Raw genomic sequence first — 24953 nt, forward strand, 5'->3', positions numbered from 1 at the left:
AGGCAAAACTTACAAAAAATCCTAACATCCAACGCTTCAAACACCAAAAATTCCAAATACTGTTGATTGCTCATGTTGAGCTAATTTTGCTTTACGTTTACCTCGGCAATTTTTGTACTACTCCTGGGATTGTAACCCGAAGAAAGGGGTGTTATTTTCCATAAATAAACCATTCTTCAGTTCCTCCTGCTTACTTCTGGGCTCGCTGATGCCGCCACCTGGTTCATTTTGCAATGTCTTTTCTGATGGAACGTGCATTTTTTTTTTCAGGTGAAATTTCCAACCGCCGTACATCGAGATTCGAATTTCAGCCACCCAGGTGAGAAGCCAGAAGCTATGTTTCTGTGCTTATTGGAAGCGTTACAAGTAGAGCTCGGAAGTTGAGAATTTATTTTCTCCATTTTCCGAAGACGAGGCCCAACATAATATATTATGTTCATTCTGGGTCATTGTAGGCCAGAAAATGGTGGTTTCTTCCTTGTTCGCTTTTTTTTTTTTCTTTACGCCTTTTTCCGCAACTTGACCTCCTTTCGACTATATTTGCATCGCCCATTCACAATTCGAATCATTAGTTCATCCATTACCCCTTAAATATCTTTTGTCAAGTAAATACATATATTTAAACCATATCTGACAGGAGAGAAAATGAAATGAATAACACTAGTGCTTGAAAAGAAACCAGGGACATCAAATTATGTGCGAGATAACTGAAATATTGAAAGGAGAAAATTTTGATGTGAGAGTTTTTGAAGAGTAAGATGTCACTTCGTTCATGTACGAACCCTTAATATCCGTGGAGAGAAGTTTCTCGATGTTTTCCAACGTGCTGTCTAAAAACCGACCATCCTTAGAACCTGGAGATGACTATTGTGATATACTGCAAAGCCAACTGAGGTGAGGTCTCCGAATTCCAATATCTGTAACCCTAGTGCGGATAAGCCAAATATGATTCCAGATAACTGAATTTCCATTTCTTTCTCCAAGATGTCCATTGCGGGTTCGCTAAATTCATTCTAGGTGGAAAAATATTTCGTTCTAAATTCTGGAAGTACTTTTAACAAACACTTTTTAATTATGTTAATGTAAAAAATGTATAACATCTGAATGAAGCATTTAACATTTTTGAAATGTTTGTTGCATACCACGAGAATTTTGCCTTTTTAAATATTATATTCCTTCATCAAATATGTCATTAAAACGAAAATTAGCAGTGAATTTGAACCGCAGTTTTTAAGTCTTCTTATAGATATATTTTTAGGTAATGTATAGGTCTTCATATTCCGAGCCCTAGTTATAAGTTACTATTAACACTTTTACCATCTAGTTCTTTCTTAGTAAACTCAAAACGACCGCTTCTATACCATTCAAATGGTCTCCTTCCAACACTTTCTTCCTTTGGAAAATTCTCGAAAAGGACAGCAACTCACTGCATTCCAAATCAATTGCTCAGAGGACAGAAAAAGGAAGAATTTCACAGTCTGCCTCTGAAATCTTTCTATTTATTGTTCAGAGAAAAGCAGATTCGATGTGTTACGTCTAAATTGAATTTGACAGAAAATCGTCTCTTATATCTCCTCTATTCGGCGGGTGAGGTAGCCGCGGTATTGTTATCTAGTGCCAGGCGTTTCCGGCTTGGCACCAGTACCTCGCGCTCAAAGCCAAGCCTTCTCGCCTCGTTTAACACATCTAGAGCGCTTGGAAGCCAGGAATCAATACAAAACATATTACACGCAAAGCGCTCACCATTCAGCCCTCGTCATCAATTCCCTCAGAGTACTATGCAAATTATCGGTAATGATTTGTTTAATAAATAATAATTATGTGCTATCTAATCCTATATTTCGATATCAACACATGAATAAATGATCCGTTAATCCTCCGTCGAACCTTTAATATATACCGCTATATGGTGAAGAAGACGGATGGAAAATTAAAACAGTATTTTTAAGATCATTCCAAGCGACTATTACAGCTTTTTCTCCCCCAGAAATGAAATGGCGTATGGCTTTTAGAGCCGGGAGTGTCCGAGGACAAGTTCGACTCGCCAGGTGCAGGTCTTTTGCTTTGACTCCCGTAGGCGACCTGCGCGTCGTGATGAGGATGAAATGATGATGAAGACAACACACACACCCAGCCCCAGTGCCAGCAAAATTAACCAATTAAGGTTAAAATTCCCGACCCTGCCGGGAATCGAACCCGGGACCCCTGTGACCAAAGGCCAGCACGCTAACCATTTAGCCATGGAGCCGGACTCTCCCCCAGAGACAGAGCTGCTCGGTCTGGACAACACTGTCTTGCTGTCTGCAGCCTGCGAGCTAGAGATGGGCAAAAGAAATAATTATTTTTGAACTGTTCCGAACTTGGAACTGTTCTTAAAATGAGCAGTACGCTGCAGCATCCTGTTCCGAAATAACAGTGTTCCGTATCGCATGCACTCCAGCGGGATTGGTCTAAATCATTCCACGTTAAGAAAACGGTAGTACTCTTAAGGAGCTACAGTACAAGGAGCGAAAACACCGCCTGTTTGACACACACAATCCCTGGTAATTAAAGAATATTATAATTTACTTTAAATTGTATTATGAAAGAAAGAAAAAAAAGGATGAGGATTTTTTGGCCTGCGTTATTAAAATAATTACATAACTTTTTTTTCATAATACATTCGCAGGGAGGAAGCACAACAGCTGTCACAGTCATCGCTTTGTTCCCTTCCTTCATTTACCTTCTGTGTCCCTCTGGTACGTGTAACGCGTAATCCGTTACTCTGTGAATCCTGGCAGCTTACTACTGTTGTAGAGAAGTCGTCTATTAATGTGATGCATACGTTATTAGTCGTTATATCAGTTATATCAGAAGAATGGAAAAACAAGTTGAAGCTGAGTTGGGAGAAGATCAATTTGGCTTCAGAAGAAATGTATGGAACACGTGAAGCAATCCTGACTTTACGTCTGATCTTAGAGGATCGAATCAAGAAGGACAAGCCCACGTACATGGCATTCGTAGATCTAGAAAAGGCATTCGATAATGTTGATTGGACCGAGCTATTTACGATTCTGAAGATTACAGGGATCACATACCGAGAACGGAGAATTATCTACAATCTGTATAAAAAATCAGTCTGCAGTGATAAGAATCGAGGACTTTGAAAAAGAATCAGCAATCCAGAAAGGAGTGAGGCAAGGCTGCAGTTTGTCCCCTCTCCTGTTCAATGTTTACATAAAACAGGCAGTAAAGGAAATTAAAGAGAAATTTGGAAAGGGAATCACAGTCCAAGGAGAGGAAATCAAAACCTTGAGATTTGCCGATGATATTGTTATTTTATCTGAGACTGCAGAAGATCTCGAGAAGTTGCTGAATGGTATGGACGAAGTCTTGGGTAAGGAGTACAACATGAAAATAAGTAAGTCCAAAACAAAAGTAATGGAATGCAGTCGAACGAAGGCAGGTGATGCAGGAAATATTAGATTAGGAAATGAAGTCTTAAAGGAAGTAGATGAATATTGTTACTTGGATAGTAAAATAACTAACGATGGCAGAAGTAAGGAGGACATAAAATGCAGACTAGCACAAGCAAGGACGAGCTTTCTTAAGAAAAGAAATTTGCTCACTTCAAATATTGATATCGGAATTAGAAAGATGTTTTTGAAGACGTTCGTGTGGAGCGTGGCATTGTATGGAAGTGAAACATGGACGGTAACTAGCTCAGAAAGAAAGAGAATAGAAGCTTTTGAAATGTGGTATTACAGAAGAATGCTGAAGGTGAGATGGATAGATCGAATCACGAATGAAGAGATACTGAATCGAATTGGTGAGAGGAGATCGATTTGGCTAAATTTGACGAGAAGAAGAGATAGAATGATAGGACACATCTTAAGACACCCAGGACTTGTTCAGTTGGTTTTTGAAGGAAGTGTAGGTGGTAAGAACGGTAGGGGTAGACCGAGGTATGAATATGACAAGCAGATTAGAGCAGATGTAGGATGCAATAGTTACGTAGAAATGAAAAGGTTAGCACAGGATAGGGTGGCTTGGAGTTCTGCATCAAACCAGTCTATGGACTGATGACTCAAACAACAACATCAGTGCGTACTTATCTTGAACTTAAATATTGAGCGTCACCGACGTACACTGGCGGAAAAAATATATCCGAACACCAAGAAGGAGTTGTGCTAGATTAACGAATGTTGGTAGGCGTGATTATACATCTGAAAGATGACACTGATTCAAATTTCCTGCAAATCGTACTACCGTGGCGCTAGTAACGGCACAATGACTTCGCACATCAGGTTTGCTCTGCGAAAGCGTTAGTTACCTGTGAGATTGGACAGAGTGACTGAATGGGTCAAGAATGCCTTTACGACGACGAAGAGGCCAGTATCAACAGCTCACTGCGGTTGAACGAGGCCGTATTACAGGGCTACGTGAAGGTGGATTTTCCTTCACCGCTACTTTGCAGGAATGTTTCCACTGTGCATGCGTGCTGGCAGCAACGGTTTACGAAAAGGTGCGTTCGCAAGAAGACCGAGCTCCGGACGTCCCTGTGGCACCACCGAGAGGGAGGACCGCCGTATTCGGCGTATGGCTGTAGCGCAGCGAACTGCAGCAGCAATTCGAGCGGCAGTTGGCACCACAGTGACGCAACGAATTGTTCGAAATCGGTTACTTGAAGGACAGTTCCGAGCCAGACGCCCTGCGGTGTGCATTCGACTTACCCCAAACCACCGCCGTCTGCGACTTCAGTGGTGTCAAGCGAGAGCTCATTGGAGGACGGAGTGTAGGTCCGTTGTGTTTTGCGATGAAAGCCGGTTCTGCCTTGGTGCTTGTTATGGCCTGCGTTGGTTAGAAGGAGGCCAGGTGAGCGCCTGAATTCCACCTGTCTGCGGCGTCCACACACTGGACCTACACCGGGAGTTCTGGTCTGGGGAGCAATTTCCTATGAAAGCAGGAGCACTCTCGTGGTTATCCCACGCACCTTGACTGCAAATGTGTACGTCCGTCTGGTGATTCGACCTGTTGTGCCACCACTCATGAACAGCATTCCTGGGGTGTATTCCAACAGGATAATGCATGCCCCCATGCTGCTGTTGTAACCCAATGTGCTCTACAGATTATCGACATGTTGCCTTGGCCTGCTCGATCCCTCGATCTGCCCCCAATCGAGCACGTATGGAACATCATTGGGCGACAACTCTAGCGTCATCCACAACCGACATTAACCGGCTCCTTTACAACAGTCAGGCGATTACACCGGTTATTAACGGACCAGCATGCCACATTTGCGATGGCTTTTCTGCCGCGGATATTAACCTGTAGTCGTGTACCTTTAATCAATTAAATGTGTTAACTCGACAAATATATTGCCAAAATTCCCGTATTATACATTCATTGTTTCATGGTGTTTGGATATATTTTTCCGCCAGTGTGTATGCCTCAGTTTTCCCATTACGCTGTAAATGCCAAAATGAGATCCCTCTAAACCCCCCTGTTCCCTTGAGTTCATAAAAATAATTTTCAGCTTAGTTTTTCCCCAGTTTACCTTTAACGTAAATACTGAGATTCACAAATATACCTGCCGCCGTCTTCCCGTCATGCTGTTGAGCAGAGACGTTCGATATGGCAACCTTACATCTGTGTGTTTGAGAACTTCGCAAAGCACCAGTGGTTGGTTGATTGTTCCGACAATGGGAGAACGTAAGTAGGCCTAGTCTAATAACCGTGGTCGTAGTTCTCCACACTGATTTCGATCTTATTTGAAACTACAGTAGTCATTGAATGCAATGAAAGCAGTGGACACAACGACCAGAGAAGGGAACACGCGAAACATGAATATGTTAAAGGCCAGTACACATCTAGCAACAAAGTCGCGGGACATTGTATGGGGACAGTTGCGAGACACTCAATGTCCTGCGTCCATATCTATAGAGCCAGTTGCACCACAGGAATCGGCGCGAAATGGCGCAAGAAATTGTTTTATGTGCTTTTAATGTTGTGAATCTTTTTCTCCATCTCGTGAATGGACAAAATGTACTTTTTAGCCAGAGACTCCATTGCTTCCCTCCTTTTCTGTCTGTTTGTATACTCGGTAGACGTAACATCCCAAAGACAAGGGAAGGTGTGTAAATCCTCAATGATTTTTAGAGTAGTTTCCACCGCCATGCAACAGAACACGAAACACAATACCAACACGTGGCGGCTATCTGCACACTGGCATCGGCGTGTCCCGGGACTTTGTCTCGCGACACGTCCAGATTACATCAAGTTGCGCAACATTTGTATCATGTATCCCATTTCGAATGGGAGACCTGTGACATGCAACTTTTGTATCGCGACAGTCCCAAACACGGAAAAAATGCTGCAGGACATTCCTGGAACTTGTCGCGATACACGTGTTCCGCAACTTTGTCGCTTGGTGTGTACTAGCCTTAAGAGGCGCGTGTCTTCGTCAGCAATTCGGCAGATAGGGAATTCGCAGTAAGTATTCATGACATGGCACGAGTAGTTATTACTCTTCGTTCCTTTTAATTCTCATAGCGTTTAAGCACGTGGATCGTCAACTATCATAAATTTTACCGCGGTTTATTATTTTTCTCTTGTGCTATCTAGAGCAATTTGTAAACTACTGGTGTTAGAAGATATCTTAATTATTTCAAATGTATCAACACCGTCAGATGAGTAAGGAAAGCTACTGTATGTGAAAGGCTTATGTCACTCAATGAAGATTTCTTAGTCCTCAGATTCAGCTTCGCCTGGCAAGTTTCTTTGTCAACATCATCACGTCATCAGCTAACTATTCGCTCTGAATTCCTGCGATCTTACTCATATTCTTCCTAGTACTCTCTGGATAACGTTGTTTAGACTCAATACCCTAAAGCGCTTCCAGTTAAAATAAAGCACGGAACTCGGAATGTGGAAACAATTTTTGGAATTAGCATACACGAACGCGAGGTTTGTTCGTACATTTTAATTCCCCCATTTCCTAAACCATGAACAGTTATATGGAAAACAGTGTTTTTCCGGAACAGGAATGACCAGAACTGATATAAAAAATGAATGACTTCGCCCATCTATAGTGCGAACCAAACTATGAAATAGCGGTTGCTGACAGGTGTGCAACAGACGAATGCCCATACAACTTAATCATTTCCGGGTCAAATTATTTAGGAAATTATTTCTTTGGAAACAGAACCTGTTTTGGTAGCGATAGGCTGTCAAGAAAGGGGAGTATTTTTTTTCCTCGTAATTTTTCAAATACTGGAACCGTGAAGAAGTATGTAGAATTACATATTCCAATGGCTGTCAGAATGCTCTGTGACCCCAAATATGGGAAGCATACTTCACAGTAACCAAACTCTAACACACTCACAAATCAGGACATAGCATGTGAATATGTGCATTAATTGTATACTACACACAAGTAAAACTAATTTACCCTCAATACAGCTCTAACTAGCATTTCAGGTGGAATTGAGAGTGTACAAAGCCTCCAATATTTCTTCAGGTGAAAGATGTTCCACTGATACAGACTACAAAAAACGCAGTTTACAAACAAACTGTAAGGTGGCCTATGTGTGCATAACTCAAATATGATATGTTCTAACCTGTCTGTAATATTCAGAACACTAACATAATAAAAAATATGTGGAGATGAATAATCACGGTAGAGGTTAAGAATGTGGATGCCTGTGTTTTATCAATATTTAAGCTCTATTTATTTTCCTACGCAGCTACTTAAACATTCCTCAGTCAATTATTGAAGCACTACAGATTAATTACCGATAACGTAAATATTTTACAACTGCTTATGTTCACCTTTCTGGTGCAGAAAATCGCTTCACTTCTCAAAAGCGCGCGCTCCTGGCGTCCATTACTGTACACACACGTAAACAAACACATCTACCAACCTAGAAACTACAAATGTACCAGACCGAGGACAACGGAGGAATTATCCTGTCAAGAAAAGTAGCATCTTCGTGAGGACAATGCAAGAACTATCGAGCCCAGAAAAGTAGTAGATTCGTGAGGACACTGGAGGAACTACCCAGTTCAGAATAGCAGCATCTTCGTGAAGACAATGGAATAACTATCCAATCAAGAAAAGTAGGATCTTCGTGATGACAAAGGAGGAACTATCCAGCCCAGAAAATCATAAGCTTCGTGAGAACACTGGAGGAATTATCCAGTTCAGAACAGCAGCATCTTCGTGAGGACAACGGAGGAACTATCCAGCCCAGAAAAATTAAGACAATGGAAGAACCAGCTCATCGAGAACAATAGCAGCTACATGATGACAATGAAGAACCATCCAGTCCAGAAAAGTAGCAGCTATGTGATGACAAAGGAGGAATCATCATCTTAAAAAAAAACTTGAGGACAACTAAGGAACAATCTTACCACAAAAGTAGGAGATTCGTGAGGAACTGTGGAACAATATTTTCCAAACAGTAGGAGGTTCGTAATGCAATGAGGTATCATTTGATCAAAAATTAAAAAATAGCAGCTTCGTCAGGACGACGAGGTTGATGATGATGATGATGATGCTTGTGGTTTAAAGGGGCCGAACATCGAGGTCATCGGCCCCTAATGGTACGAAATGAAAGAACAAAAATGTCAAATTCATCCACTGACCAAAAATAATAATAATAATGTCGTCATGAAGAATGAATGGATGGACATGAACCCAACAAAACAAAAAAAAAACCAAAATACAGTGGATCAGACTCAAAGATCATACATAATTGATTACTGACCAAGGGACCACTCATAAAGCACGATGATGCTTGATGTCGAAAGGGGTGCAAAATCCATGTCTAAGGCCCCACAGAATGGTACATGTCGCGAGTAAAGTAGAACCATGGTATTGGCATGTTGGGGTACTAATCAAAAGTAGCGAAACTCACGGTGTTCCACACAGGACGGTACTACTCACAAGTATTGTACTTCGTACAGGTAACGCAGACCTATGGTGTTTCTCACACAATGGCGCCACTCATAGCCAACGCAAACCAATGAGTTTCCTCACCTAGGTGTACTAGCCACCGATGCCGGTCCCACGGGCCCCGTGGTGTTCCTCACAGAGTGGATACTAATCAAAGACAACGCAGACCCACGGTGTCGCTCATATAGCGGTACAACTCACAGGCTACGCCCAGGCCCGCAGTGGTGCTCACATGGGTACGACGCACGGGTACTGGAAAGCCCCAGGCCACGCTCATGACTACTACTAAACACAAACCCATTTCGTACCGAACATAGTGGTACTACTCGCAAGTACAGGCAACCCATGGTGTTCCCCGCGTGATGGTACGAATCAAAAGTAGTTTCATGGTTCTAATTCAATCATCCCTTGGTCGCCCCTTTTAGTCGCCTCTCACGACAGGCAAGGGATACCGTGGGTGTATTATTCGTCAGCCTCCCCCACCCACAGTCGGTTGTGTGTTTGGTCCGCGAGAGGTATTTTATTTCCCTCAAGTCCGCCGGCAAGCCGGTTAGGACCCCGCTATCCACCACCTGGGACGCGCCACGTGGGAGTATCACCTCTCCCCCTGCTACGCCTGCGTAGCAGGTTCGTGGGGACGACGAGGTATCATATTATGCAGAAAATTAGCAGGTTCAGGAGAACAAGGACGAACAATCAGAGGTAGAGCAGTAAGAATTTTGATTTAACGAAAAGAACTTAACGGATATGGGACATCTATCGACTCAATGAGACCTGCGCAACCTGTTTGCTTCACATCCATAGCAACACGTTGCTGAAAGAGTAATTTGTCCGCTTAAGGAGATTAGCGCCTATTTATCGACCGCGTCCTCCAATAAGACAACTACAGCCCTTTCTGTACTACAGTAATAAAAGCCTGTGTTGTAAATACTTTGAACAGTGCAATCGAGTTTGGAATTTATCATGTTAATACGGCATACATTTGCATCGCTCATGTGAGATTTATTTTTCATGCGAATGCATATATTTGCATACATTCTCTGGGAATTATTCAACAGCTAGGAAATTTTAATGCAAGTATTCTTCCACATGAGTGATTTTTAGAATAACATGACATCGTAATTTATAGGGGACAACAGATGAAGGGATGAATGAAGGACCGAAGTGTGTAAAGGAAGATAATATCTTCCGCTGAAGTTTTAATGTGCATCCAGCGTTTTGGCGCTCTCCCCTCCAACTGTCTTCGAAGTAAATGACGGCGAAATAAACCAGCATCTTAAAGTAGCGGAGTACGCGAGATGGAGGGGGAGGGATTGCCCAGTTTCCCCTCCTCCCCCACCGTGATCATCTGATATTCTCTTATTTGTTTCAGAAGAAAAACTAGAGAGAGGTCCCACACTTCGTAGAAGGAAGGTATCGGCAAAGGAAGCGAAAGGGCTACGAAGGGCGTGGAAATGAAAGACTCCGCACGCCTCGCAAACCTAATGCAGAAGGGAACAAAAGTTGACCGACCAAAGGTGGTCGGATTGGATAGGTGAAAGTGAAAAGCTTGACACAAGTAGGTGGAAGTAATGTCAGACTCAGATAGGGGAAATGCAGGTCGCCAACAAACGCCGCCATGTTCAGAGCCCTTGCTCCTCCTACCAGCCACCTTTCACGACAGCCAAGGGATACCATGGAGGTATTCTATCACCCTCACCCACAGGGGGAGAAGGGAACCGAGTCAACGGCTCGTAATATTCCCAAGCGGTCACCCATCCGAAGTACTAACAACGCCCAATGTTGTTTAACTGCGGTGATCGGACGAGAACCGGTGTATTCAACACCATATGGCCGTTGGTTGTAAGAGTTTCTGATGAATCCCAATGACAATCAGATTCATAGTCTGAGATCGTTCGGGCGAATCTCTGCCTAAATCTCATCCTTTACCCTCTCCGACAAGGACGAGATACAAAAGTTGAAAACTAGAAAAGCAGCTGGAATTGATAAGATTTCTGGGGATATGCTAAATATAACTGTTTGGGATATAGTACCATATCTTGGTTTTGCATGAGAGTTGCTACTGTAGCTGCTGTGTATAAAGGAAAGGGTGATAGACATAAAGCTGAAAATTACAGGCCAGTAAGTTTGACATACATTGCATGTGAGCTTTGGGAAAACATTTCTGATTATATTTCACATGCTTGCGAAATTAATAACTGGTTCGATAGAAGGCAGTGTGGGTTTAGGAAATATTATTCTAATGAAGCTCCACTTATACGATTCCAACAAGATATAGCAGATATCCTGGATTCAGAGGGTCAAATAGACTGTATCGCTATTGACCTCACTAAGGGATTTGATAGGGTGGATCATGGGAGACTACTGGCAAAAATGAGTGCAATTGGACTAGACAAAAGAGTGACTGAATAGGCGGCCATATTTCTAGAAAACAGAACTCAGAATTAAGAGCAGGCGAAGCTTTATCTGACCCTGTAATAATTAAGAGGGAAATTCCTCAAGGCAGTATTATTGGACCTTATATATATATATATATATAAATGACACGAGTAAAGAAGTGGAATCAGAGATAAGGCGTTTTGCGGATTACGTTATTCCGTACAGAGTAGTAAATAATTTACAAGATTGTGACCAACTGCAAAATGACAACGATAACGTTGTGAGATTGACAATAAGCAATGGTATGTTGATAAACGGGGTTAAAAGTCAGGTTATGAGTCTCACAAATAGGAAAAGTCCTCTCAGTTGTAATTACTGCTTTGATGGGGTGAAAGTTCCTTATGGGGATCATTGTAAGTAGCCTACCCAGGTGTTAATATAAGGAAAGATCTTCAATGGGGTAATCGCATAAATGGGATTGTAAATAAATGGTACAGATCTCTGCACATGGTTATGAGGGTATTTCGGGGTTGTGGTAAGGATTAAAGGAGAGGACATACACGTCTCTCGTAAGACCCCAGCTAAGAGTATGGGTCCAGTGTATGGGACCCTCACCAGGATAACTTGATTCAAGAACTGGAAAAATCCAAAGAAAAGTAGCTCGATTTGTTCTGGGTGATTTCCGACAAAAGAGTGGCGTTACAAAAATGTTGCCAAGTTTGGGCTGGGCAGACTGGGGAGGGGGGAAGGAGATGAACTGCTCGACTAAGAGGTATGTTCCGAGCTGTCAGTGGAGAGATGGCGTGGATTGACATTAGTAGACGAATACGCTTGAGGGGTGTTTTTAAAAGTAGGAAAAATCACAATTTGAAGATAAAGTTAGAATTCAAGAGTACAAATTTCGGGAAATATTCGTTTATACGAAGGGGAGTTACGGACTGGAATAATTTAGCAACGGAGACGTCCAATACATTTCCAATTTTTTTGCAATCATTTAAGAAAAGGGTAGGAAAACAACAGATAAGGAATCTGCCGCCTGGGCGACTGTCCTAAATGCAGATCAGTAGTGATTGATTGATTGATTGATTGACTGACTGACTGATTTGGTAGCGATCTAATGGACAGCATGTTGTCACATCCATAGCAAGATCTGAATTTCGAACGTCTATTTCGAGTATGTCGATCAGAATTTAGCAGTCTGTTTGAAGTAGTGGGACAAAATAAATATCTTAAAACTATATTGTTTATAGGACATATTTTTAATCAATCGATCAATCAATTTTGTTACCAACTCCTCGATAATTTTACTCTGACGTCATTCTCAGACAGGAAAAACTTCCTGAATAGTGTCAATGACTCAGAAACAGATCCTTAAAGCAGCTAAACATAGATGGGCTGAGTGGCTAAGGCGACAGTGTGTTGGCTTTCTGACCCAATAGTGATGGGATCGATTCCAAGTCAGTCCAGTGATACATGGAGTTGCTTAAATAGTGCACATCAGTCTCATATACGTAGATTCCTCGGATCGTTAAAGAACTCCTGTGGGACAACATTCCGGCACCACAGAGTATCCGAAAACCGTTCACGTAATTCGTGTGGCGTAAAACCAACATTTATTTATTTATTTATTTATTTATTTATTTATTTATTTATTTATTTATTTATTTATTTATTTATCGTATGTCTTTTTGTGTCTGGAGTGTCTGAGGACATGTTCAGCTCGCCTGGAGCAGGTCTTCCTATTTTATTCCCATAGGCGACCTGCGCGTCTGGAGATGGGGGATGATGATGATGTAGGGAGAGGATGAAACACTGTGTTGGGACGTAGCCGAGTCCTATCGAATAACACCAAGGGGTCCCAATATCTGTATGAAAGCTCAAAGAAAATGGTCGACGTAATGGAACACACAGGATCTACACAATGGACAATAGTATTGTGTCGCACTTCAAGCTAATATCCCTAACAAACTCGCCAGACGTCACATCATATCCTTCATACGCATGCGACTCGGACACGGGTGTTACTCTAACCATCTCTACCGTATACAAGTGTTGGATTCTCCCTCGTGTGAGTTTGACCCTCTGTGTGTCGCGGATTTGAACCACGTTCTTTCTATTTGTTCGAAGTACAGTGCTGCACGAAGAGTAATGATGTCAAAATTGATTAAAATTGGAACTCCATTTCCAACCAGTTCTTTCTCCTGCCAAGGAAAGACTTTATGCGATTTTAGCCGAATTTCTAAAAAATGGTGATGTAAATATATAATATGCGTCTTTTCTTCTCTTTTTTTACCTCTTTTACCTAATCAAACATTTGTGAATGTCAGAACATCCTTGGGAGTTTGTGGTGAGAAAGAGACTGTTTTCTGGCTTCCGTTTATATAAGTTATTTTCCGTGTCTGTAATGTAGACAGATAGATAGATAGATAGATAGATAGATAGATAGATAGATAGATAGAGAGAGAGAGAGAGAGAGAGAGAGAGAGAGAGAGAGAGAATAGAAGCTTTTGAAATGTGGTGTTACAGAAGAATGCTGAAGGTGAGATGGATAGATCGAATCACAAATGAAGAGATACTTAATCGAATTGGTGAGAGGGGGTGGTGGTGATTATTGTTTTAAGAGGAAGTACAACTAGGCACCCATCCTCTATATTACACCAATCACAGGGAAAAATGGAAGGGGTCCGACACTTCGAGAAATGAAGTTATCGGCCAAAGGAAGACAAGGGCCACGAAGGGCGTGACAATGAAAGACTCCCTAGCCCTCGCAAACCTAATAGCTTCGGGGTCGGAAAAGAACAAGAGTTGACCAAGGAAGGTCGGATAGGATAGATAAAAGTGAGGAGGCTGGCACAAGTAAGTGGAAGCAATGCCAGGACTCAGCTGAGGGCCCCGTGGTCGCCAACCCACGCTCCAAAGTTCAGAACCCCTGGGACCCCTTTTAGTCGCCTCTTACGACATGCAGGGTATACCGTGGGTGTTATTCTACCACCCCCACCCACAGGGGGAGAATTGGTGAGAGGAGATCGATTTGGCTAAATTTGACGAGAAGTAGAGATAGAATGATAGGACACATCTTAAGACACCCAGGACTTGTTCAGTTGGTTTTTGTAGGAAGTGTAGGTGGTAAGAACAGTAGGGGTAGACCAAGGTACGAATATGACAAGCAGATTAGAGCAGATGTAGGATGCAACAGTTATGTAGAAATTAAAAGGTTGGCACAGGATAGGGTAGCAAGGAAAGATGCATCAAACCAGTCTATGGAATGAAGACTCAAACAACAACATGTATATAATTATTGTGTGACTTGTGAATTTTAGTGGATTGCTGGTTGATGGGCCAAAAGCCAAATATATATATATTTACACCAAGAGTTCTGCCGACGGACGAATCACCATCAACAGCGTCAAATGTCCTCACTCTATATGAGTAATGCGGAGAGATTTGGAATTTAATCCAAACTTTTGGCACGCAATCCAGTGATTAGAAATTGCATACTATATTTCCCCTCTCCTCCTCTTACCCTGCCAGCCAATATTCTGATTATTTTCGATCAAGAGTACTCGAACCGGCTAACCACGGAGTCCGGCCATATGGAGTAACGCCTTAACGCCGTAACTATCATGGCCACCACGTGGGAATTATTATTATTATTATTATTATTATTATTATTATTATTATTATTATTATTTCGTTTCGCCCTCTTTGGGGTACGTTGAATCAATCACTTCTTTATGTGTTGTTCTTTTCTTAGTGCCCAGTATTTAATCATTCTTCCTGATCTTCATTTCCTCTCATCTTCCGAGATAATAGGCTTGCCTTTTAAAGTAGATTTGTCTTGGAACCATGTATTTTCGTCTTTAGTTATTACTCTAGATGTTCGACCGAATAGTGAATTTTCTGTAGGTCTTTCTTCAGTTTCTTTAAACCAGTTGGGTTTTGTTTTGCTGATACGAAAGAAGTCAAAGATTTGTTTGGTTAATCCATTAAGAGTTCATTTATCCTTTTTCGCATAGTATCTGGGAGGTTTTTTCAATTGTTTTTTTTTTTTGCTAGTTGTTTTTCGTCGCACCGACACAGATAGGTCTTATGGCGACGATGGGACAGGGAAGGGCTGGGAGTGGGAAGGAAGCGGCCGTGGCTTTAATTGAGGTACAACTCCAGCATTTGCCTGGTGTGAAAATGGGAAACCACGGAAAACCATTTTCAGGGCTGTCGACAGTGGGGTTCGAACCTACTATCTCCCGAATACTGGATACTGGCCGCACTTAAGCGACGGAAGCTATCGAGCTCGGTTTTTCAATTTTCTTGTAGAGCGTTTCATTCTTGATGTATGTTATCTTAATGTCCTGAAATTTTGGCCCTATGATCTTTCTTAAAATTGTCCTTTTAGTTGGAGTTTCCCCACCTGACCTTTGAAATTCATCTTTCGTGTTTCTGCTGCGTACTGTACACTGCTTCTGGTTTAATCACTGTTTTATAGTGTTCAAATTTGGACCCCCATGAAAGGGATTTCTTGTTTTATGTATCTTTTGTTAGTTGGAAGGCCAGTTCAAGTTTATTTTTCTTGGATTCTATTGCTTTGCATTCCACCCCATTGCAACTAATCTATTCTCAGAGATATTTGAATTTTTTTACTATTTCAATATTTTGTTCTTAGACTTTCAGGTATTTATGTGGGTGTTTGTTGTTTGTTATGATTTTTGGTTTTTTAGAAGGAGAATGGAAATATCAACGTAAATGCCACGTGGTCGCAACAGGGGGTGAGATTTCTTAATGTCGAAACACTAATTACGAGTTAGTGTTGGTTCACTCAGTGAAAGTCATCGAAGTTCTACAGGTCTCTGTTCCAAGCATATTTCCAGCGCCGGACATAGATATATCAATTAGGAAAGTGAATTACTAGAGCTATCTCGTTTGATCTTCAAAACACGGTGGTGCCCCAGATGTTTCCCACCAGCTGCAGAGAGCTCTGGCCGTGTAACGATCGAAACTAATAAAATATTCAGTAGAGAGCTCTCGCACAGAAAGTCGCTTGCTTCCGCTATTGTCACACAACTAGATGGTGGTTTTTTCGTACTACTTCTGTCCTAACCAAAACATACACAAAATATCCACTTAGACTCGCTTATGAACTTGGAGTAGAAGACGTTGTTAGTAGGTATTTAAGAAGAAAAAGCTTATTTTTAGATTATCTTTACAACGGAGAATGATAAGAACTGTGTTTCAATTCTTTTTTGTTGTGGGTCGGCGGATGCAGGATGGGTCTCGACCCACAACTGGCCACGGCTGGACCGTGGTAAGACACCTCTGTGCTCCGACCGGTCAACCAAGCAGAGGAGGGATGGCCATGGCTCTACTGCGGCTCTACGCCTCTGTATTCGCGAGTCGGAGAGGGACTGGTCCTTACCGTCGGCTGTCCTGGGAATGGTGTTCCGGGGTTTTCCATTCTCCTGCACAAAACCGAATGCCGGGGCACCTCATACTATAGGCCACGGCCGCCAAACCTCTCACGCTCACCGCACATCATATCCGATACAAAGCTCCTGGCCTGACAGACGGCGTCACTGTCTAGGAGGCCCACCTCCACCCTTCAGGATAGGTTTTTTTTTTTTTTTTTTTTTTTTTTTTTGCTAGGGGCTTTACATCGCACCGACACAGATAGGTCTTATGGCGACGATGGGATAGGAAAGGCCTAGGAGTTGGAAGGAAGCGGCCGTGGCCTTAATTAAGGTACAGCCCCAGCATTTGCCTGGTGTGAAAATGGGAAACCACGGAAAACCATCTTCAGGGCTGCCGATAGTGGGATTCGAACCTACTATCTCCAGGATGCAAGCTCACAGCCGCGCGCCTCTACGCGCACGGCCAACTCGCCCGGTCTTCAGGATAGGAATGAAAACATTTCATAGTAGCGGTAGTATTAGAGCCGGCCCCGTGCTGTAGGGGTAGCGTGCCTGCTTCTTATCCGGAGGCCCCGGGTTCGATTCCCGGCCAGGTCAGGGAATTTTACCTGGAACTGAGGGCTGGCTCGAGGTCCACTCAGCCTGTGTGATTAAAATTGAGGAGCTATGTGACGGTGAGATAGCGTTCCCGATCTAGAAAGCCAAGGATAACGGCCGAGAGGATTCGTCGTGCTGACCACACGACAACTCGTAATCTGAGGCCTTCGGGCTGAGCAGCGTTCGCTCGGTAGGCCAAGCTGTAGTTCCATGGGGTTTGGTTTGGTTTTAGTAGTGGTATTAGTATTAGTAGTAGTAGTAGTAGTAGTATTTTGTTTTTGTTTTTTTGCTATGGGCTTTACGTCGCACCGACACAGATAGGTCTTATGGCGACGATGGGATAGGAAAGGCCTAGGAGTTGGAAGGAAGCGGCCGTGGCCTTAATTAAGGTACAGCCCCAGCATTTGCCTGGGAAAACCATTTTCAGGGCTGCCGATAGTGCGATTCGAACCTACTATCTCCCGGATGCAAGCTCACAGCCGCGCGCCTCTACGCGCACGGCCAACTCGCCCGGTAGTAGTATTTTGATTTCTGTGTGTAAGTATGAGGACAACGTTCTCCTAGAAGTGAAGAAATTAGTGTAGGTAACTTTTGATGTTTGTATCCCAGTATTCTCGGTACAAATTTTCCCATTTTTGCAGAGATACTTTAATTTCAATCAGACGATACATATTTTTTCTTTTCTTTTCTCTATCACCTTTTTCGATACAAATTAGTAGAGGTCATTTCCCTCGTGCCATTGCTCCCACCTGTGTGTACAAACGACGATTCTCGCTACTTTCATGTCTGTTACTTCTAACTTATAAGATATCCTGAGTGCACCTAACTTTCACTCCTGTATATCAAAGCTGGTCTGAAAACGGGCCGGTGTAAAGATAGTTTCGTTCGGCAGATGATTTGTTTCTTACAGAATACTGTGGATCGCAACTGCCAGCTCACTGGACTATCTATGCTGCACCTTCATTCAAACTCGCTTACTATACTACCATCCTGCGAGAATACAAGTCCTAAACGCTTGAAATGATCTACCTGTTCTAGCTTTGTATTCCCAACCTGATATTCAATTATCTTGGGTTTTTTCCCTACGGACGTCACTTAATCTTGAAAAGGCTAATTTTCATATCATACTCACTGCATCTATTTTCTAGTTCCAAGGTTTTCAGAACAGTCTGCCATTAAGACCAAATCATCGGTGTGGGCCAATCTGCTTACTAAATTTCCACCTAACTGAATCCCTCTCTGCCACTTCATACCTTTCAGTAGATAACCCACGTACACTATGAACAACAAAGGTGAAAAAATACAGCCTTGTCAATTCCTGTAAGTACCTTGAAACAAGAACTCATTCTACTGTGAATTCTCACTGCAGCTCAATTGTCAACACAAATGATTTGATTGCTTTTAATAATCTGCCCTTAATCTCATAAGCTCACATTACGGCTAACATCGTTTACCTCGGTACTCTATCATATGCCTTCTCTTTACAAAACAAACAATTGTCTATTCGTCCCTAGCATTTTTCAATTAGCTGGCGCATACTGAAAATCTGATCCTGACAGCCCCTCTGTGGTCTGAAACCATAATGGTTTTCAACCAAGTTACACTCAACCATTGATCGCAACCTCCGTTCCAAAATTCCACTATCATCTTGCCTGGCATACTGATTTATGAAATACCTCGATAGTTCCCTTGTTCCCTTGCTTATAGATGGGTGTAATTACCGTTTTCGTCCATTTAGAAGGCACCTTACTAACACTCCATGCTAATCTTATTAGTCTGTGATGCCATTTCATCCCTGCCGTCCCACTACATTTCACCATTTCAGGTCTAGTCTCATCAATTCCTGATCCTTTATGGCAATGGAATTCATTTACCGTACTTTCCACGGCAACAAGCGTAATTTCACTAACATCATTGTCCTCGTCCAATAAGATCGATTGTTCGCCACGTCGACAGAAAGATTTTATTCTACGTTGAGAAGATTTTCAAAAATTCCTCCCTCCTGTCAAGCGATTACACTATTCATTTCCTTTTTCCCCTCCCTTTCTTTCATTACCGTCCAGAAAGGTTTCCCTGCCGCTTGATCTAGCCTTTTCAGGGGATTACCGAAGTCTTCCCAAGACGACTTTTTGGATTCAACAATTATTTGTTTCGCTCTACTTCTTTCATCTATGTGTAATTCCCTGCCTGTATCAGTCCTTGTCATTTGTGATACAAATTTTTATATTTACAACCTGTCCTCACTTCATCATTCCACCAAGATGTTCGCTTTTTCCTATCTTTACACACAGTTGTTTTAAGCATTCCCTTGCTATATGTACAACAGCCGTCCGTGTGTGCCACTCATTCTCTTTCTATATCCTGAACATCCTTACTGTCCCTTATTATGATTAATGATATCCATGTACTTCTCTCCAGTTTCCTCGTCCTAGAGGTTTTCTATCCTTATTCGCCTGCAGGCATATTTCAGTTTCTCTATCCTTGGGAGTCAATTAACTCAAAACGTCCCCGGAAGACCCACATATTCTTAACAAATTTGCTGAATTCAAAGTCGGTTATGATACAGTCTTATGGATCTGGTGTCCCTACCCTCCCATGTGTAGCGGTGAATAGGCAAATGCTTGAAGAATGTATTGTAACTGCTAAACCCATTCTAGCACATAAGTCCACTAAAAGCTTCCCATTTCCGTTAGCTCTCATATCTTTCCCACATTTACCCATCACTTTGTCATGTCCTTCAGTTATATTTCCAACTCTCGCATTGAAGTCGCCCATTAGCACTATCCTGCTGTTGACCCTGACTACGATGCCACTCAGCGCTTTACAAAACTGGTCTATTTCCTCCTCATCTACACCCTCACCTGGAGAATACACTGAGACAAAACTCGTCCTAATGCTTCCAACTACTAAGTATACCGACATCATTCCATCACTGTCAGTACCGGTACATGACAAACAGAAACTATGTTGCGTGCAACAATATTCCTGATGAACAGTCCTACCCCACCACTCTGTCCCTTCCTTTTTAACACCTGTTAAGAACACTTTATAATCTCTTATTTCTCCCTTGTTATCTCCCATTACCCGAATATCGTTAACTCCTAACACATCCTCTTTTTTGACTAAGCCAGTTCACTTTCTTTTATCCATATGCCCAATAAATATTTATAGCTCCCCATTGAATTCCATTTCGTTCGCCAAAATGTCCGTCCGTCCGTCAAATGGAAGCGGGACTCTGTTATTCCCATAGATCCGGGACTAGCTTAAAATATCCTGAGCTCGGTATATTCTGTGAAGCAGGGTGCTACCTTTCTTACACATAGTCCCAGAGAGAATCTAAACGGGTTAGGGACCACTGGTGAACTGCATAGTCCTAGCCACCTCAGTACAAGGCGGACCATGATTCAGAATATGCCCCGAGTTGCCTATTCCTATTTCATAACAATATGTATCGCAAATTGCAGGACCACTTCTTAGGCCACTAAACCGTTGCCCATTGTTCACGAACTAGGCCGTGAATACATTAACCCACATCATGAACCATTATTGTTTAGTGAAGCACCATTTAGCGTTTTAAAAACCATATGCTCTGATATTCATATTAATAATTTACATAAGGAGAACCAAAACAGCCGTTTTAAAACGAAATTATAATTAGATATTCATAAAATAATATTACACATCATTTATGAAGAATTTTTTAAGAGTAAAATTGAACTGAGGGTAATTGTGGACCATTATTTAATATAAAAAAATCAGTTCCTAGAAGGAAACCATAACTTAATTTCATCGATTGCAAATGTTAAAAACATTTAAGCTCTTTTGGCCTTTTCAACTGTGAGATTACCAGCGTTTCGCCCACTGCTACACTGGAGCGAAACGCTGGTAATTTCGCCCACTGCTACACTGGAGCGAAACGCTGGTAATTTCACGATTGAAAAGGCCTAAACAGCTTAAATTTTTAACTTCTATATATATAAAATAAGAGTTTTGTCTGTCCATTGCTCAAAATTTAAAAAGGATGGCATTTCTGTATCAGTCGTGTCCACAGTAACAAGGAAATGCACTTTTTCATTTTCCGTAATGTCTGTCTGTCTGTCTGTCTGTCTGTCTGTCTGTCTGTTTTTCTGTACACGCATCACGAGGAAACGGCTGAAGAGAATTTAATGAAAATCCGTATGCAAAGTCGGGGAATAAGTCGCTACAATCTAGGATGTAATTTATTTTATTCACGCTGAATGAAATGGTAGTTTAGGGGAAGGCCTAAAATTTAATTCTCAAACATTTATGCTATTAATGGTCGCATCTTAACGAAAATCGATATGCAAAGTCAAAGAATAAGTCGCTATAATTTAAGTCACATATAATTGTATTCACGGTGAGTGAAATGGTAGTTTAGGGGAAGGTCTGAATTTAATTCTGAAATATTTATGTTATCAGTGGTCGTATCGTAACGAAAATCTATAGGCAAATTCAGGTAATAAGTCGCTACAATCTAGGCTATAAATAATTTTACTCACGCAGAGAAAAATGGCAGTTTAGGGGAAGGCCTAAAATTTAATTCTCAATTATTTATGTTATTAGTGGTCCTATCTTAATGAAAATCAGTATTCAAATTTGGGAAATAAGTCGCTATCGTCTAGGCTATAAATATTTTATTCACGCTGAGTGAAATGGTAGCTTAGGGGAATGCCTAAAATTTAAATCTTGAATATTTGTGATATTAGCGGTCCTATCGACAAATACTAGATTACTAAAATTATATAGTATTAAATTTCCGATCATTTCTGTCTTACGCACTTTTACTGTACCGGCTATGATAACAGGGATACTCATGAATTTGGATTTTTGTTGCCAAGTCCATATCAGCGCCAAGTCACGAGACGATGGGTAGACAGAATTTAATGAAAATTGTTATGTAAAGTCTGGGAATAAGGAACTACAGTCTACACTATAAGTCATTTGGTAAGACGCCCTAATATCGCGGAGTCGAAAGAAAACTAAATGTAAATGCCTACAATACAGAAAGCTCATAACATTGAACAACATTACATTGACCATTGTTTGTTGTGATGTGCTTTGTGTCTTCTGTTGCCAGTCATGTCCGATAGATGAGATTACTGCTGTATACCGAGTTTTTTATTTGCTTTACGTCACACCGACACAGATAATTATGTACTATGGCGACGATGGGATAGGAAAGGACTAGGAGTGGAAAGGAAGCGGCCCTGGCGTTAATTACGGTACGACCTGGTGTGAAAATGGGAGACCACGGAAAACCATCTTCAGGGCTGTCGACAGTGGTTTTCGAACCCATTACCTCCCGAATGCAAACTCACAGCTGCGCAACGCACGGCCAACTCGCCCGGTCGTACCGAGTACAACAGCCTGCCTGAATATTGGCGGGAAGTAGCTGGGGAGTTAGATAACTTTCTTCTTAAGCATGCCATTCCTCTGGTTCATACATTTTCTGATACTACTGGTACGTAACAAACTGGTTCATCATAGCTTTAGAGCTATTCAATCCCTACTCTGAGGCGCTGATTTGAATGGGCAGTGTGCATATTTAACGGCGCAATGGCACGGCTGTCTGCGGCCTGGTCATACGAGCTGTGGAACTTTGGACTGTTAGATCGGCATCGTAGTACTGTTCGTTAAAAGTGAGAAAATGTGCGGTCTTTCATTTGAGCGAGTATTTTATATGGTAACATTGCTTTTAATCCCTACATTACTACTGACGTTTTTGTAATGGCCTAAGTTAACTGTAGTTAGGAAAACCACAAAGACAGTCTTTCTTAGAAGCCCGTAGCGAAAACCGTAGCGCAAGAGCCCATTAGATCCTTGGCCTGCAAAGATAATGCTGCTGCTGCTGCTGCTGATGTGATGATGATGATTTGTTTAAAGGGACCTAACATCTAGGTCATAGGCACAGTCTGCCAAGACAACTGCTGCCTGCTGCTGCGTTAAGGTACTGGAGTGCCACGTGGTGGTGGTAGTGGTTACTGTTTTGAAAGTACAAAGAGGAAACCATCCTCAATAATTAGAGGCAAACCTGAAGAGGTCCAACACTTTGACGAATGAAGGTATCGGCAAGAGAAAGGGAAGGGCTACGAAGTGCGTGGAAATGAGACAACCCAGGCTTCGCAAACCTAATACCACTGGGGTCAGAAAAGAACAAGAGTTAACCAGGGAAGGTCGGATAGGAAAAATAAAAACTAGGAACCGGACACAAGTGGAAGCAATGCCAGATTCAACCAGCTGGACCGTGGTCGCCAAACCACGCCCTAAAGTTGAGAGGGTCAGTTTGACGACGTCCTCAGCCATATTGCTTGGCTTTCTAGATCGGATCCGCTACCTCTCGTATCAAAGCCTCCAGTCTAGAATTGAAATGCCTGGACGGGTCGGGGATTGAACCTGGGGCCTCCGAAAAAGACACAGGGACGTTGTAATTACAATCTTTGCGTACAATGCCGGCACCCCACCATGTAGGGGTAGCATGCTTGCTTCTTAGCCGCAAGCCCTGGGTTCGATTCTAGCCAGGTCATCGATTCTTACCTGGATCTGAGGATTGGAACGAGATCTACTCAGACTACGTAATTGCAGTAGTGAGATGGCAGCCCCGGTCTAGAAAGCCAAGAATAACGGCCGAGAGGATTCGTCAATCTGCAGGCCTCCAGGCTGAGCAGCGGTCGCTTGATAGGCCATGTCCCATCGGGACAATTGCGCCATGGGGTTTGGTTTGGGTACAATATTTATTACATCGAGGGTTGTCCGGTCGAGGCAGTGTACGGGAGGGTGCTATAGCCGAGAGTCTTCGACAAACTTGGATCACTGGTAACTCCCCTGCGTGTTTCACTTACCTCTACACAATGCATGTTACAGACTTTCACTTTTCCTTTATACTCTGTACAGAATGTTCCAAAAAGTCCCATTACCACCCACTTAACTGTGTACTGTATGTTTTTCCTTGTTGCAGGTGATATTGGTTCGTGGAAATAATGGTCGAGGAATCTAATTACACCTTGGAGCAACGAAACGTCGGAAGTACCTGGGCTCATGAACGAACGCACACTGGGAAAACTCTGAGAGGTGACAAAGTCGCTACGCAAGCGATCAGAAGAACTGAACATCCCACTAAAAATGTTACAGCGACACATACGGAAGGACTTACGCCTAAAACTGTTCAGACCCTCGTTTGGGAACACGTGGAGTGATCAAAACTTGGAGAACGGACGTGACGCTTGTTACTGGAGGTGTTCGACACCGGCGACCGTTCCACTGGTACTGCAATTTCCGCACACATGTCTGCTCTTGTTATTGGTCTTCCAGAGGGCGGTCTGTCTTTCACTGAACCAGTTCCAAACAGCTTCTCCCAACGCAATAGTATTGGTTTTCGGTGATGCAGTTGTATTAAATCAAATGTTCAAATCATTTTGGATCTCTCTCAAAGTTTTCCCAGTGTGAGATCGTTCATGAACCCATATACTCATGACAGTTCGTTGCTCCACGGTTAGATTCATCGGCCATTATTTCATGAACCAATATCACCTGTAGCAAGTAATAATAATAATAATAATAATAATAATAATAATAATAATAATAATAATAATAATAATAATAATAATAATGATAATAATAAT

At 42.2% G+C, this 24953-nt stretch overlaps 1 protein-coding gene and 1 pseudogene across 2 annotated transcripts in view; both read right to left on the reverse strand.

Annotated features, from left to right (window-relative positions):
- tty (tweety) overlaps window positions 1-24953 on the reverse strand; it is an 890597-nt gene that overhangs the window by 619856 nt on the left and 245788 nt on the right. The gene's annotated exons all lie outside the window — the stretch shown is intronic.
- On the reverse strand, window positions 10657-10776 carry LOC136876564 (5S ribosomal RNA; annotated as a pseudogene).

The sequence above is a fragment of the Anabrus simplex genome, chromosome 6 (genome assembly GCF_040414725.1).
Source record: "Anabrus simplex isolate iqAnaSimp1 chromosome 6, ASM4041472v1, whole genome shotgun sequence".
NCBI lineage: Eukaryota > Metazoa > Arthropoda > Insecta > Orthoptera > Tettigoniidae > Anabrus > Anabrus simplex.